The sequence below is a fragment of the Festucalex cinctus genome, chromosome 20 (assembly GCF_051991245.1).
Source record: "Festucalex cinctus isolate MCC-2025b chromosome 20, RoL_Fcin_1.0, whole genome shotgun sequence".
NCBI classification, from domain to species: domain Eukaryota; kingdom Metazoa; phylum Chordata; class Actinopteri; order Syngnathiformes; family Syngnathidae; genus Festucalex; species Festucalex cinctus.
Genome location: NC_135430.1, coordinates 13,197,775 through 13,214,366, shown reverse-complemented (window position 1 = coordinate 13,214,366; position 16,592 = coordinate 13,197,775). Strand labels below are relative to the sequence as shown.

General features: G+C 40.7%; 1 long non-coding RNA gene across 1 annotated transcript in view; it reads right to left on the bottom strand.

Annotated features, from left to right (window-relative positions):
• Positions 1 to 16,592, bottom strand: part of LOC144009640 (uncharacterized) — a 124,590-nt gene that overhangs the window by 72,103 nt on the left and 35,895 nt on the right. Inside the window, exon 5 of the long non-coding RNA XR_013281001.1 lies at positions 5,439 to 5,557. This is a non-coding gene — a long non-coding RNA (uncharacterized LOC144009640). The remainder of the gene's footprint in view (positions 1 to 5,438; positions 5,558 to 16,592) is intronic.

Genomic DNA, 16,592 nt, shown 5'->3' with positions numbered 1-16,592 from the left:
ACTTGTGATTTCTACAAATTTGACCAATCAAATGGAGCCAAGCAGTCACACAAAAGTGACTGATATTATTGAAACTGTCTGCCTAAAAATGTAGACATTTCATTCTACAAGAACTATACTTAAACTTGAGAAAACACATTTTTTTGGAATGTGACACAGAAATGCCGAAGCTGAGATTCAAACCAGATTCTTAGGAACTGTGAGGCAGAAGTGCTAAACACGATGCAACCGTGCTGCCATGATTTTAGCTTCATCAAATTTAACCAAGGAAGAAAGTCATAGTACATATTTAATCGTTTGTCTCTGGGAATAGAGCAACCAATGAAGCCAAAGACCGCAAAGAGAGCCTTGGGAAAGCGTGTCACGAGCAGTGACTCGGAAGGACTCGGCGTGACGCCGAGGCGGTGCATCCAGTCGTGACCAACGACCATCACGGAAAAGGCCACAAGCGTTCGTCGGGAACTGACCTGCCCTCCGTCCAGGGCGTCGGTGAAAAGTTATATTTGGAATTTGTCAAATTCAGCATACAGATGAGGATGAGGAAGAAGGCAACCGTCCCCTGGGTTAGCCATGCCGCAGCCCGTTAGCACCAACGTGTTCGACTTGAGTGACTTCACTTCCAAGTCGCCAATTTTAGGACTAAAACTAAAGACTAGACTTGACTTTGATGTGTTCAACAATGTACTGTTGTTAAAAGTCGTACATGCACTGTAGTAGCTACTTTTCAACACAAGGGGGCGCACCTCTCATTCGCCCAGGTGAATGCAACCGGTTCTCCTGTCTTCGGCCAACGCCATATCCATTTATCCTGCACCAACCTCTATGATCAACTGAAATTTCCCTCAGACTTGCACTGTAAATATCACTATCAAACCCAGAAAACGTAAGCCATAACATTTGCAATGCTAGCCCAAGGGGACTTTGACGTCAGATTCGGCCAACAGTAGGGGGCGTTGCTACTTAACTCATTCACTCCCAGCCTGTGAAGCAACCCCCTTCACTCCTGGCTATTTTATTGGATTTTGAAAGGCCCACAGAATATTCAATTCTATTGCTATAAAAACATGGAACCTACCAAAAGAAAGATTAGAGTCTCTTCTTTCATCAGGAAAAAAAAGTATGTCTATCTGTTTCCGTTTTACAACAATTAGCATTAGAATACAGATACGTTTAACAAAATATTCACTATTCCTAAAATATTTTGAAAAAGAGCTTGGTCCTGGCTGATCTCTTATACTCTGCTTCCACCTGCCTGCCGTTTTCTTTCTTTTTTTTTTTTGTAATAACCAAAATTGCTATGAGCCACCTCTTCATGTCGGAAGCTGCCTCAAAACCTTCTGTATGCTCTTGCATAAAACTAAAAATAAAAAACTCCATAAAAAAACATGTAAATACATTTAGGGAGTGAATGACAAAGTATTCAAAAAAACTTTTTTACATGATTTTGGGTTTGAATGAGCTAAAATGTCAGCCTCCATAGATGGCTGCAAACAGGTGGATTAGTTTTCCTAAATCTTCTGAGTCAACTTGAATTTTCTAACTTGGGACTTGCCTGAAACGTCAAGGTTAAAAAGTGAGCCTTGACTTATAACCTGCACATACAGTATGTGATTTACTCCCACGTCTTGTGCTAAGCAGCTCCTCCGCCTGTGCTCATTCGCACGACACATTCATCAAAGAAACATTTAGTCGCACACTGGCTCAGATGCAATTCACACTTGTTTCAGTCAAGGTCCATCACGTACCCCCACCAACCCCCCGGAGTCCTTGTCCAGACAACTTGTAACCTCGGATTACGCCGTGCCAACAGAGCCGTCAAGATAAACGTGAGCGTAGAGAAGGCAGAGGGAGCTGTCAAAAGCGGCTAAAACAGATTACTTTTAAATCATAATGTCACCATCTTCATTCCCGTTGTTGCCGAAAAGAAAAGCAGGGCCCCCGAGCCAGCGAGATAAGGAAGCCGGTTCGGAGGGAAAAACGCGTGCGCCCGACGCTTGCCACGTTCCCCTCAAGTTGCCTGAATATAGACAGAAAAAATAAATAAATCTGTACTTTTCAACATTCAGTCCTTTTTTTTTTTTTTTTTAAAGAAAAATGCCAGGTTTGTCCTTTTAAATTAAACCTAACTGACAACATTCACATTCATTATTCCGAGTCTACGGGCTTTTCTTTCCACTATCAGCTCGGCCTTGCCTGTTGAATTATTCAGAGCCGCTCCATTGTGGTTCTGTGAGGCCACGAAAAAACTGGAAAAAAAATGTCCTACTATAATACCGCATATGTGTCAAAATATTAATACATGCTGGGTTATATTTACTAATTGCAGCTCATTCAGAACGCTGCAGCTCGAGTTCTGACCAAAACAAAAAGATCAGAACATATTACTCCAGTACTTAAGGATTTACACTGGCTCCCTGTCAGCTGTAGAATCGATTTTAAAGTTCTGCTACTCGTCTATAAATCACTAAATGGTTTGGGTCCTGAATATATCCAAGAAATGCTGATTGAGTACAAACCCAGCAGGGCTCTGAGATCCACAGACTTGGGCCAACTAGTGGAACCCAGAGTTCGAAGCAAACATGGTGAAGCTGCATTTAGCTATTATGCTGCACATAGATGGAATAGGCCAACAGAAGTGAAGTCAGCCCCGAGTGTAAATGCTTTCAAATCCAGGTTAAAAACTTTGCTTTTTTCTTATACCTTTGATTAGGGAGTTTTAAACAGCTTTAATTAAGTGGTGTTATTGTTTTTTTGTTTTTTTGTTTTTTTTCCTCTGAATGTTAACTACTGTTTTTTGATGCTTTTGTGTTGTCTTTCCTTGTGTAAAGCACATTGAGTTGCCTTGTGTATGAAATGTGCTATACAAATAAACTTGCCTTGCCTTGCCTTGCCTAAGGCAAATATCACTACAGTTAAAATACTCTGAATAAGTGTTACATTTTGTTTGAAAAGATTAAAAAGCATGCAACACCACATTTGTACCTTTTATCATAAAAAATGAAAATAACTTTTGTTTCATGGATCGAAATGAAATGACAGCCATTATGCATGTTTTAGCAAGTGTTAGCTTATAGTTACTTGAAAAGCATGAAGTCAAAGTGGCTTGGCATTCCCAATGCTTAGGTCGACAACAGCAGAGAGCAAATAAAGTTAGCTTATCAGAGGCTAACACAGTTAGCGCATGCTAATATGCAAATCCAGCATCCAAGATTGTATTTCTGCGTCGGAGAAGGACAAGAGCGGGTCCTGGCCAATTCAACGCTTAAAAGTTTGCATGGCTAAAATAAAAAAATAAAAAATTACTTCCTTTGTTTAAAGGCCCGGCCTGCCGGTTTCACTCAGGAATAGGCACTTTTTAAATACAGGATTTAAACAAACAAACTACTTCTCAATTTACAGATCTGGGCTTCTCTTAACGTCTGTTGGTGATTTTGTCCTAAACCCCCACCCCCCCAGCCTGTATTTTGACATTTTGTGTTTGTGTTGTAAACAGCGGGACGTTTCTGTGGAAAGACAGTGTTTACACCCCTACAGCCAATCACAGAGCGGGGGGTGGCGTGACGCAAACGGGGCCGGGCAATTTGTCGGCTGCGTGACGTCACTCCCGCGGCAATTAGACAGCACGCATGGATTTTTTTTTTTCCACTCACTCACTCACTCACTCACTCACTCACTCACTCACTCACTCACTCACTCACTCACTCACTCACTCACTCACTCACAGAATCTTACATGTGTGAATGAGTGAGTGAAAAAAATAATCAGTTGACTCGGGGGGTGGGGGTTTAGGACAAAATCACCACCAGACATTAACAGAAGCCCAGATCTGTAAATTGCGAAGTAGTTTGTTTGTTTAAATCCTGTATTTAGAAAGTGCTTTTTCCTGAGTGAAACTGGCAGACCGGGCCTTAAGGCATAAAATAAGAAGAAAAATTTCATGCAGCATTTGGCAGCAATTAAGCATAGTTATTGACCACTGAAATGTTGCCAATTTTTGCTGTTTGAAAAACAACATATCTTGGTTAAATGATAACTATCCATCAAACATTTAGCTATGAAAACCATGTCCATTACATCATTTTGCAAATACAGATCAGAAGCTATCACTAATCTGTACATCCAACATCACCCAATGCAGCTTTGCTTAACTCACATGGAGCCACCACTGAATAATTTAAACATGTCCAAATATTTTTGAAATCCACGTATTTTTCTTTTTTGCTACCACACACAGGTGGCGCTGTAGAGCGCACGTCCATTAAAGTCGAAGCTAATTTACTCCTCTTGTCTTTGCCGTGCTCGACACTAATTTGTAACCTATCAAGAGGCCACAAAAGAGAAAGGTAGTTTCCAATTACGCTTCATCAGAGCCACCCATCCCTGCAAATGATCCGTGCGCATCATAAACCTCGGATGCAACCCTAAAACAAGTGTGACCTTTATGCAAATCCCTAAATCAATCAGCGAGGCCGTTAAAGCGTTAACAAGCTCGGGCCGTCCCATCGTTCCCTCGCCCCGGTAAACAGGTCGTTAAAGGGTCTGCCTCAACCTAAAGGGGGTCTCTCGGCCTCGGGTGCCACCGGAGCTCTTAATGATGCGGAAAATTAAAAAGGTTTCGGGTGGAACAGTCAAAGCTTGTTACCTTGTGTGAAGGGCTTGTTCGCCGTTCACCTGCTTTGACGTGCCAAAAGCGGACTTCAGCCAACAAGCAAGGTCTAACAAGGTTTACTATTAGCATTCGAAGCACACAAAAGGATTAAAGGGTCTTTTTCAGTGTAGTGGTGCTACAAATTGTTAAACTGAAGACTGAGCGGGCCTTCTCTGCTGGCCGAAACACTATTCGAAGCACTGACCTACGTTTACAACTGAAATTGGAATATTTGGTCCATGAAATTTATTGAAAGTTATTCCCAACAGTTTATTCTCATCATTTGGCTGCATTGCTTCCAGTATGAGTATATGTATCGTCCAATCAGATTAAAGCCTCTTTGAGTTGCCAAGTCAAGTATAATCTGTCTAAAAAAAAAATGTCAGCATTTTTGCACTGATTCCGAATCTGCCTGTTTTTTTTTTCCTCTAGCACATCAAGGTTTTTCAAAATAATAATAATAATAATAATAATAATAATAATAATATTTAGTTGTTTTTTTTTTTGTTTTTTTGTTTTTTAAATTAAGGGTTAGGTGAAACAACAGATGGACTTTTTTCTGATACTTCATAGATATACTCTGCAATTAAATTACAAACAATTAAAATTAATATATTACATTAAAAAAATATTAAAATTACAACAAAATACCTCAAAAATTCTTAAATTAGCATCAAATGAACATGTCCCCAAACAACATTACTGCATTAACAACTGACATTTAGCAGAAGCTAACATTGTTAGCTAATGCTAATTTGCACATCCAACAAAACAATGCAGCTCTGCTTACCTTTTGATTTTGACTTTAACATGATAGCATGATAGCATGATAGTGGTGTGGGTGTTTCTGGGCGATAACATCTCTGTGTGATATGGTTGCTTGAAAGGGGCCCTGGATCTTCACAGACCCTAGACAAATATATCATGAACAAAGTCCTCAATATGTGGACGGATGTTACAGGATGTAAATCATTTAAACTGTAACAACATTTTCAAAATAGATGAAAGGCGAAAGATTTTTTTGATTGTTTAATTTCACACTTAATGTGTCAGGTAAGCACTCCAGACACATAACTATCTCTTTATAAAAAGTCAATATTCTATGTTGTGTTCCCTTTAAATGAAACGACGCAAAAAAAATAAAAAATTCTGCACGGATATGTATTTTGACTGGACAAACCTTACTAAGGGGCGGCATCTCCCAAGGAAAAACATCAACATCCAGTTGACCCCCAGCCATGTAATATTTACTCTGTATTTCCTTCCCTCACGTCCTACAAGGGTCTCCACACATGCTGGTAATAAGTAGCCACATGCTGGAGGCCAAATGCAGTGTCACGTCTAAATGCCACTTGCCGGTGGTTTAATAAGTACAACAACTGATATAGCGCTCACCGTCCCTGGAGGCCACTTAAAAACTAACAGCCGGCTCCTTTGTCTTTATTTTTTTCCCACCAAAGTTTCAAACGAAGCAATAAAGTAAACACTTTATGGCTTTTTTTTTCTCCAGTGAGGGGAAAAATGACAAGTGTGTCAATATCACAAGCCCTCACGCATTGGTTGAATTCCGAAAGAGAGGGGCCGGATTGTACCGTTGAGGGACGCCAAAGGAGCTCGGCGGTTCCTCTGATTGGTTGCAATGGGAGCGGGGAAATTGCTCGGAAAAAGAGGACCTTTTGCATCGACCTCAATCACTCCGCTTTGCAGCTTCCCGATGTGCCCGTCGGTGTTTCCCCGTATTACTGCCTTGGAATTTACAGGCGGGATTATGAGAAAGATTTACCTTGTGACCTCTGTCCAGTCAGTCATTCTGTAAAAATGTCGAGGCACTTTTCTACGGCATTCCTGGCAAATTGGCACATAAGAGGTAGAGCCGGGATTTTGTTGCCTCTGATAGTTAGCTGATGCGGGTTACTCTATTCGTACAATTAGATGCGTGAAACCAACTATTGCTTTCATTTGAGACTTGGTGGTTTCAATTCCGATACCACGTGAGAATCTAGAAAATTTGCGCAGCCACTTACAAACAATTGAGCCTAAAATGAGATTTTGGGGATTTTCCTCTCCAAACTTTGAGTAAACCATCGGTGTCCACAATGTTAAATCGGCGCAACATTTACAATAATGAATCGTTACATATTTGGTCAAGACCAAGTGATAGGGGCGTGAAATGGAAAAGTCATTCAGGAAGTAAATTAAATCTTGCACTGATATCTGATATAAATACATAAATAACTACATTAGCAGACTGTTCTGGTTTGCTACGTACTTTTGAAATCACTTTTGCTTTTAGTAGAACATCACATAAACAACATCGTGTTTGAAGTAGCTGCCAAAAAACACGTTTTCCCATTTTCCCACCTTTGTCCATTTCACTAATATTGGCCATTTGGAAAAAATAAAAAGCTGTGAATGGACTCACGCACTTAATAGGTGTCGTAAGATCCTGCCGTACTAAAAGCATCATGGGGCACATTCGGCAAAACTCAAAGCATCAAGGTCCTGAAGACTGCGGACAATCCACTGGCTTGGCAAAGAAAAGCTTCTATCATGGAAGGAAAGTGAAAGTAATAGCCGTGAGCCTTTTCTTGCTCAAAGCACATTGTTGATCTTGTCAGAATATCATATTTCACAGATTTAGGCCTCTTTAATTAAAACCCTATTAGCTGCATGGTGTTGGGATTGCACATAAAAGACAAACTACCTGCATGCTCTTTTCGCTAAGTGAGGAAAACAGCGTCATGTTTGATAAAAACGCTTCTTTAGACTGACTGACCTTCAGCAAGATGTGTACGTGTGTTATCTGACAGAGAGTTTCCTGTATACATCCAGAACATCAATTCCCTTGATAGTGTAAGTACTGTGCTTCCTCTGTCTTTTTAATGTTTGTTCCATTGGGAGCCGATGCCATCATTGCAAGATGAGAAAGAAACGTGTCATCCAAATGTGACCTAAACGTCCTACCGGAGGGAATCGACATCGTCCACCAGAGCCGCCTTTACTGTGTCTTTCTTATTATGGCATATGGTCATTTGGTGCCCAACAAATTCTGCCTGACAACAAGCATTACATAACGTCAAAGAATCCCATGCAATACAGTTGAAAAACGTTCACATTTTGTCGTTTCTCAATGTGGTATAAAATAGCTGGTATATTTTCAGAGATAATTTGGAAAATGACCATGAGTGCTTCAAATTCTGCCTGGCAATAAGAATTTCACTATACAACATGATGTCACCATTGTTGGACATTGATTCATCATGGGTTGCGAAGTGGCAGAAAATTGGGATTTTGAAACATCCTGCAAACTTCCCATGTCCTATCCGCCTGACTACCAGTAAAAAAAAGATAAATAAATAAAAAAAATAAAAATAAAAAAAAATATATATATACATATATATATTGGTATTCCCCAATCTTTGTGAAGTAACTGTAATACTGAAAAATATTTTTTTGAAAAAAAAAAAGGCTTCATTTTTAAACTATGATATGTCCACTACAGAGGACATTTTTTTTAAACTTAAATGTTAGGCTCAAATACAGTTAAAATAATTCAAACAATACTATGTGTTCTTAAGAGTCTTATAGAAAACATGCTAACAACATTTAAAGCCTAAATTTGTTCAATAAAAAGTGTTATACAGTACATTTACTCTTCCTCTTCCCTAAAAAGTGCTTGCACTGAGGGAAGCCATTTTTTATTTTTTTTTTATGATACAATCAAAGGTAGCAAAGCCCCTACACATTTGGTATCATTGGAAAGCTCCGAATGTCCTCTATAGAGCACAAAAGGAGGTAATTCAATCGTATGCACTGGGTGGGGGATATTCAGGTTTAAAAAGGTCCACTACAGAGGACAAATTTGAATTGTTGGTAGTCAGGAGGATATCTCTCTTTTTTTTTTTTAACCAATTCTGCCTAGTGACATGTGATGTCACCACAAAAAAAAAATCCTGAGCAATACTGTTTATGGCAGATGCGAAATCATGTAAAATGTTTTGTAAATTTCTGGAAACATCTGGGAACAATGTTACCGTACACACATTATATCTGACAGACTTTCTGTAGGTGCTGCTGTTTCTGTTACAAAATGGTGCTAAAAGTCTAAGATGACCGACAAATTAACATTCGGATTGGATCAAGTAGTCTAAAGGGTGTGTCCACTACAGTAACTGAGGTTTGAATCAAATGGTAGAAACGGCAACATAAGCAAAAAAAATCCGCCATTCCGGTTATCTAATTGGAAATGTGTTAGGCAGCCATGTCTAATAAATGTTGCATTAATGCAAAGAAAATGTTATGATCAAACAGTGTGTCGTTGTGGCGCGAACAAAGACAAGGGCTGACTGACACCTTGATTTTACTGCTCTAGTTGAAATAACTCCCACTGTAACGCACATCTGCTGCTACATCACTCGCTTGCTTTTGTGCTCTTGATATTTGAGCGGTGGGTGTGATAGGAAATCTCTCTCATCCACTTCCACCATCCGGAGTAGCCCCCCCCCCCCCCCCCCCCCCCCCCCGACTCCCTTCCTCCACCTTATGTTCAAATGGAGAGCTGCGAGGGAGGCACGGAGGGGAGAGTGGCGGGGCCACGGCTGCTTCCATCACTTATCCACCACTCATGCATGATTGAGAGGCTTGTGCAAGCTTGAAGGACTGCATCATTTATACTGGGCTCCTTCAAAAATCAAGAGGCGAGCGACAGCTAGTTAATATTGACAGAGCAAGGGGAAAAAAAATTAAAAGGCAAGAGCAGGTAGAGCCTAAATAAAGCCCAAGTTGATCCCTTCTGCTTTCCCGATTCTCCCGCACCAATCGTTCACGCGGAAGCTCCCGTGGAAACGGAGCAAAGAGAATCCAGGGATTCGGAGCTGCTATTAGACTGACAAAATGATCCATCACAGCAGCTGCTTGGGAAGGAATAGGAAATTAAAGATGGTGAGAAAAAGCTATTTTGGGTGGAATGTGGTTTTCCGACCACTGTTCTCAACCTCCCTCATTCCGAAGTATGTCACAACTACAGAGTCCATGGCTCATCTAAACTCAACTTAACATGTTTACTGAACAAGTTGAAGATTTACGATTCCTTTCAGTGACTTTTTCTAATTACATGACACAACACAGGATAATTGCTAAGCACAGAATTTAGAGAAGTTTTTCACAAGGAAGGGAAAATGCTTAAATTGGTAAATTAACTGGCTATATTTCCCATTTCAGATGAAAATTACTGACTCCTATCTTAGCCAAACTAACCGACACACAGAAGAATTTGCCATCTGAAATATTGGACAGGTTTAACATTCACGATTATCTGCAAAGTGTAAAAATATTTGGATTTTGGAATTTTTCGGATCACACCTCACGACAGGATAATTGATATTTAACTCATGTGCTCCAAAAAAAAAAAGTATTAAAACGTATTTTAAATACTGTCATGGTCCCATTTTTTTAAAATGTTTTTTATGCTAAAGCATACAGAAGGCTTTGATGCAGCCTCTGACCTGAAGAGGTCGCTTAAAGCAATGGTACTTATTGCAAAACACGGCCAGCTGGCGGCAGCTGAGTATAAGAGATCAACTGGAGCCATGTTGCAAAAAGCGCTTTTCCACATTGTTTTCAACAGGTTTGGGAATAATAATGAAAATTAGCTATATTCTAATGCTAAATGCTGCAAAACGGAAACAGATACAAATATAGTTTTTTTTTTCTGATGAAAAAAAGAGACTACAATTTCTTTTGGTAGGTTGCATGTTTTTATAGCAATAGAACACAATATTTTGTGGGCCTTGCAAAATCAGTCAAAATCCAGTAAAACAGTCGGGAGCGAAGGGGCTTGCTTCAGTGAAAATGTCTGGGAGGGAATGAATTAAATTAGGGCATCCACCAAACTAAGGGGTGCATTCATCCAGTGAGTAAACAATGATAGTGATCTAGAAATTGAGCCTCCTGTACAGCGCACCCATTGATGCATATTCACAATTCAGTAAACGTTGTTTGCCAAAATGCATCACACAAAAAACATCTGACAACGGATCAAAAAAATGCAAACATGGACTACAGCAGTGCTATTAAAGACCAAAAAAGCAGAGGTGGCATATGTTGACAAGTGAACACACTTTAAAAGCTTTGCTCTCATTATCCTCATTGACGTGATGAAAAGACGCTTTGCAATCCGACTTCTGAACAAAGCAAAGAGAGAAAATATTGACCATGTATGCGTCTGATAACTGCTAGATCCGTTAAGTCGCTGGTCTAATCAAGGGGTGTCAAAACTGTTTTCATAACGGGCCGCGTCAAAGTTAAGGTTGACTCAAACTCAAGGCCCACATGCCAGATTGGGCCATCAGTGACATCTCAACTTCTCTTCAAATCGAGTTATCTGTCAAGCGAAAAAATGTTTCGAGAAGAGATAGGACAAGCACTTTGATAATAATGTAAGAAACAATTTGATTTTTTAAAAATGCATGCATGGAGACACTTCAAATATAACCTGATGGCTGCTTCTGAGAAGTGTTTTTAAAAGATAATAAGCACAGTTATTGTTTCACTTATCTGACATTCCTAAAACGATGACAAACTATTGGTGTTGCACTCCAAAAAAAACGCTCTTAAGTTAAATTTCAACGTCATGAAACCTGGAATTGTGTTTCATCACCTCACCAAATGAAAAGCAAAAGATTTTAAATCCAAGGTACATACATACTGAACTCTGATTTTTACATTACACCCATAACGATGATACATTTATGTGGTTCCCGAGTAATAACCGGCCCCCTGAGGGCAACCTTAACTACACCGTGGCCCGTGATGAAAACAACCCGTGATCTAAGGAGTGCTTGCGGAAAAGCACCTTAAGTAGTGTTTCCAAATTTTGCTCCTACTTGTCCACTATCAAGTGATGTGGTAATTGGATGACCTGATTAATGACTGGAAGCAGTAGAGAGCCATTTCCGCCAGCTCCACTTATCCTTGAAAGGAGGAGAGAACTGTCCAGAACATTACAGTTGCAGAATCCCGAGATTTATCATGTTAAACCGTTGAACGCCCTCCAACCCTCAGAGCGAGAGACACCGATCACTCAACTCTGCTTTTTTTTTTTTTTTTTGGGTTGTTTTTCTAGAAGCTCTCTTCTTCTTCCCAGAGATGCAAAGCTTGCACCTGTCAGTCACAGCTAACAGTGGCAGTTTGATGCCTTTAAAAGTGCAACACTGCGCTGTGATAGGAAGCCCACGCTCAGGTTCTGGCTGTTCGCCCGTCGGCTTTCCGGTGGGAAACGGAGGCCATTGCTGTGTTTACTGTTTCCACTTTGAAGCCTTTGCTCACACTCTGCCGATCCCTCAAGACTCGGAACAACAATGGAGGAGACATCCGACGGCTTTTTTTCCTCTCATGAACAGGAAGCATGAATCAATACGTGTTTTCCCAGTTTGTTACGTGCGCGCACTGACATAATGTAACGAAGGTCACAAAGATGAAAGTTTCTGAGAATAAAACTTGAGGTCAATGGAAGTCTGTATGAATGTTGACAGGGACATTTTGAGTTGTAAAAACCAAAGTTCCACAGCCACTTTTTAAAGTGGTTCATTCGTGAGAATGAAGAACTGAATAGACTGAACTCAATTGCGCGGTCCTTTGTGGCCTGATTGCTTGTGATTGATCTGTCACAAGTCAAGACAGTGGGGGGAAAAAATAGAGCAGGTTAACCAATTTCCTCTTCTCACCGCCAAGGGACTCATCTTGAGGCAGAAAATTTGTCTAAAAGATCTTTGCAAATGCAAATGAAGGCAGCTTCGGGTGAACCCTGACGTCCGTTGGGATGCTATGATATGCAAAACATCCTCAAGCAGGAATATGGAGAGTCGGTTCCATAAATCAGCGTGAAGTCCCGTCATGTGGAATCCCCGAGAGGGAAGCTGACGAGGGGTTTGGCCGGGAAACGACTGGTCGACACCAAGAGGACGACTTGCACCCGCAACCGGCTGCAGGAGAGAGTCTTTGAAGGGCAGCGAGGACAGTAATAAATAGAGTTAAAAGGGGATGAATAAAATATAGAGGGTGGAATTGTTCCTTGCAAAGCAATCAGGAGTGGGACCGTCCCCTTCAATGGCCCGCCAATTCCAAAGATTCAAAGCATGAGGTCCGACCCCAGCATCCTCAAGGGACCTGTCCTTCAGTGCCTGTGATAAGACCGCTGTACTGGAATCAACAGTTGGATGTAACAAAACAAGTCGAAAAATCGGATAAATTAATGCTGTGATTCTCTTGAATCTGCCTTTAATACCCTGATCATAAGTGGCATAGAAAATGTGGCACTGTCAAACCTAGAGCAGTCAAGTACTTTAATTACACTGTCAAGTACTGCAAAAAGCCTCAGTGAGAGCTTTGCGGCTCTTTCATTTGAAGTACTGTGGCAACATGACAACTGTGACACGTTTGGGAACTTTTTCTTGTCCGAACTCGGAAATTCTTTGTGATTGCTTGCGTCAGCCTTGATTTTCAAGGACTTACCAGCAAAGTAGGTCCTTTATTGTATCATTGGTAAGAACGGCTTCAGATGGTCACCAGTGCTTCCCAATATCTGACCTATAGAGAACACTACTGTGCCACATTTTGAGGTGTCTTGAGAAAATTCTCCATTGTGGCTATTTTTCTAAATCACTGGACAAAAAAACTAGAAGAATATAAACCTCCACAGGAACTGAGACCATTTAAGAACCAATATCTACCTTTTGTTGTTCAGTTATCATAGAAATACTGTAGTTCATGTTTGAATCATTCACTGCCATAGACGGTAATAGACGTCAAAGTGGCGGTGAATGAGTTAATACACCTCACATAGACACAAAGTCTTCAACTGCACTCACACTATTTGCTATCCGGGAAATATCATTTAACATCTGGCCAAAATGCATTTGTAGCCCACCCACATACACCTTACATGCGTGTCGTTAGCCTTTACCGAGTGACCCTGGTTCATCCTGATAGATCATTTACGGACTGGGATGGATTGCGCTTCCGCCTCCAAGCCTAACTACTGCACATTCTCTCTCAAATTCCTGAATGCATCGTTCATTTGCATTCACCTGCACGCACCTTGCTCGTTAGCAGCAGTTGGGTTGCCACCCCGACATGCCCCCAAGGGACTCGGATGATCCTGTAGCTATTTGTTACTAATGCAACACATCCCAGATTGGCTCCATTTGAGCCTTCTTGCAAGATTACTGTGAAAAAAAAATGTACTTATACTTTGTAATGGAAAGGTGAAAATTGGTGTGGCAGACTTGAAGAGTAAAAGGTGCAAAAAGACATTGAGCAAATAATGAGTGGCAATATGTGTTAAATGGTAAGTAACGGTTTTATTCTGAGATGTTTAAAACCTTACGGTGTGTGAATTATGAAAGCCTGAGTCAAGATTTTTTCTTTTGTCTCCTCTCGTGCAAAAGTTAGCAAAGCATCAAGGCACAGCGGCACATGACACTGCATGCGGATGTATTTGGTCTTCCGCGTGCAGCACGCATCGTGTCGCGCTCGAGTTAAACGCCCCAATGAAACGCTTCAAACAATGGCACCGGCCAAATATATGCTGAACTCTATATTTACCTCCTCCAAGGCAGTTACATGTTTAGTGCTGTGGTGTTTTGTTTGTTTTTCCAGTAAATAATGCATGAAATTCTAATGATTAAAAAAGATTATGCAGGAGATTGGCACATATGAGAATATGCAGTTTGTTGTGAAGCGGCTAAGAAAATGAATGGATGGGAGGATTTTTAGGCCTTGGTGGAGGTCTGAGCTCTACAATACCTTCAAAAATGGAAAATGGTTTGGAAAAAAGTTACATTTTGCGAACAAGTCTTGTTTATATAGCCCAATAATAAAGCAAATGGCTGCTAACTAGGGAGTTGAACCAACTAGCTGACTTTACTGACATTGGTCACTTTATTGATGACCAATCATCATCCCAATGACGAATTTATCGGTTCGGAAAATCGATGGATGGATTCATAATAATTCAATTTTTGCACAAAATCCGACTAAATAACTGTCTGACGTTTACATTCATATCAATCCAATATTTGTCATTGTGCAAATAACATGGTTAAAAACAACAACGAGATAACGTTATGATCACCAAATACTGCCATAGTGTGTCTATAAAGTGCATTAGTGCATATGGAATGTCTAGAAAAACCGAGCAGAAGTAAACTGCATTAATCACATATCACAGTAATAACCATGCAAATATCCAATCTAATTCCGTTATTAAAGTGTATGGAAATCCTTTCACTAGATTTTTTAGTCTTTTTTTTTTTCACCCATTTACATTGCCTTACTATATTCTAATGACAAGCGAACAGGATCCTCCTATCCTCATTTTAATGGACATCCAACTTGACTCAATTTGAAGATCGCAAAAAAAATGCACGCTTGGATGAAAACGGAGGCCACAAGGGGCAACTTGCCCACAGCCTCTAAAGCCTCAACTGTGAACTGAGCGACATGGCGCATCAACCAGGCTCTGGAAAAACAAACTTCAGCTTCAGCCCTGCAGCTGTGCAGCCAGGAACCTCCGCAGAAAAATCAAGGAAGCCGTCAACCGGCCGACTGGATTGCTATCAAACACAAACAAACTCGTCAGCCTGAGGAAAGAAAAGATCCATCTTGCTCCTCGGCCCTGCCATGCTGTTTTTCTTTCAGTAGGTTAATGCTTTATGGTGCCTGCGTCGGGAGTGTAAGTATGTGGGCCTTTGATCCACTGGAAACCCACCAGAGATGCAAAGCCAGAAAAAAAAAACCCTTAGGAGGTTTCCATGTTATCCAGCTTTTCTCATTTTATAGTTTCTGTAGGTAAGCAACCCTGATTCATCCACTTTAGTTATGGTCGCTCACCCTTCAGGCAACAACTTGACTTCTTAGTAGTGGAAATAGCGGTTTGATTGCTTGTGGTTTTTCTTTCTAAATCACTGCGGCGAATGAGGTCCACGGGCGAGCAATTTATCAACAACCTGGAGGGGTCAGTAAACACCCAGTGAGTTGTGGTGATTCTGCATTAGGGTTTTCCATTCTTTTCAATAGGGGAGTTTGTACTTAATACTGAGTACAAAAGCAATTTAGATGATTTTCCAGAAAACTTTTGTCTTCACAACCAAAGTACACTTTGGCTTGACTTAAAAGTATCATTTGTTCTGTGAACTCGGTCATGACTCAGAAAACTTGTCAAGGAGTATCCGAGAAACACAAAAAATAAAGACCAAGCGAGGGAGACAGAACGGGAAGTCTGACGGTTCGTTATTTAACCACAAAGGTTTGCTAGAGAGGAAACTTGAGCAAGGAGGGGGGAAAAAATAAGGCCCAATCTATGCTCATTTAAAAGGGAAACCTGGAAAAAAGGAAGAATTTTGCCTGAATCCCCTCAAAATCAAACACAATCATACCAAAAATGGCAGCCTACCTCTGCGTCTGACAGTAACCTCCTCGTGAAATTTTGTGTGCCGAGTCATATTCCATAATTCTATTTACCGAAGTTTCGAACTGAAATGGCCACCTTCCTGTTCAATTTCATTTTGATGAATCTTGTCATCTCAGCCATTTTTTGTGTCTCAGTGAAACAAGTTTCAGGTGGTGTCATCTTCAAGGACCCACGTTTTCCATCAGGATACAAACAGTTGCAAAAATTGGGAAGGTTTTGGGCGTATTGGGGACCTGAGAAAGGTGATTAATTCTGAGTAACCCAATTTCAGTGAAACTGGTGTCTGAGGCTAACTTTTTCTAAGCTTCCAGGGACCTGAGCCAAAATGGCCTTCGGGCTGCCTGGTGCTAACTATAGCATTGTTGGCTCCACTGAATACAGCTTCCCTATTCTGTGCTACTTGAATGCATCAACTGTACAATAGAGCTGCATGTTGAAACTAGCATCTGATGAACAAAAGCTGCATATCCCTCA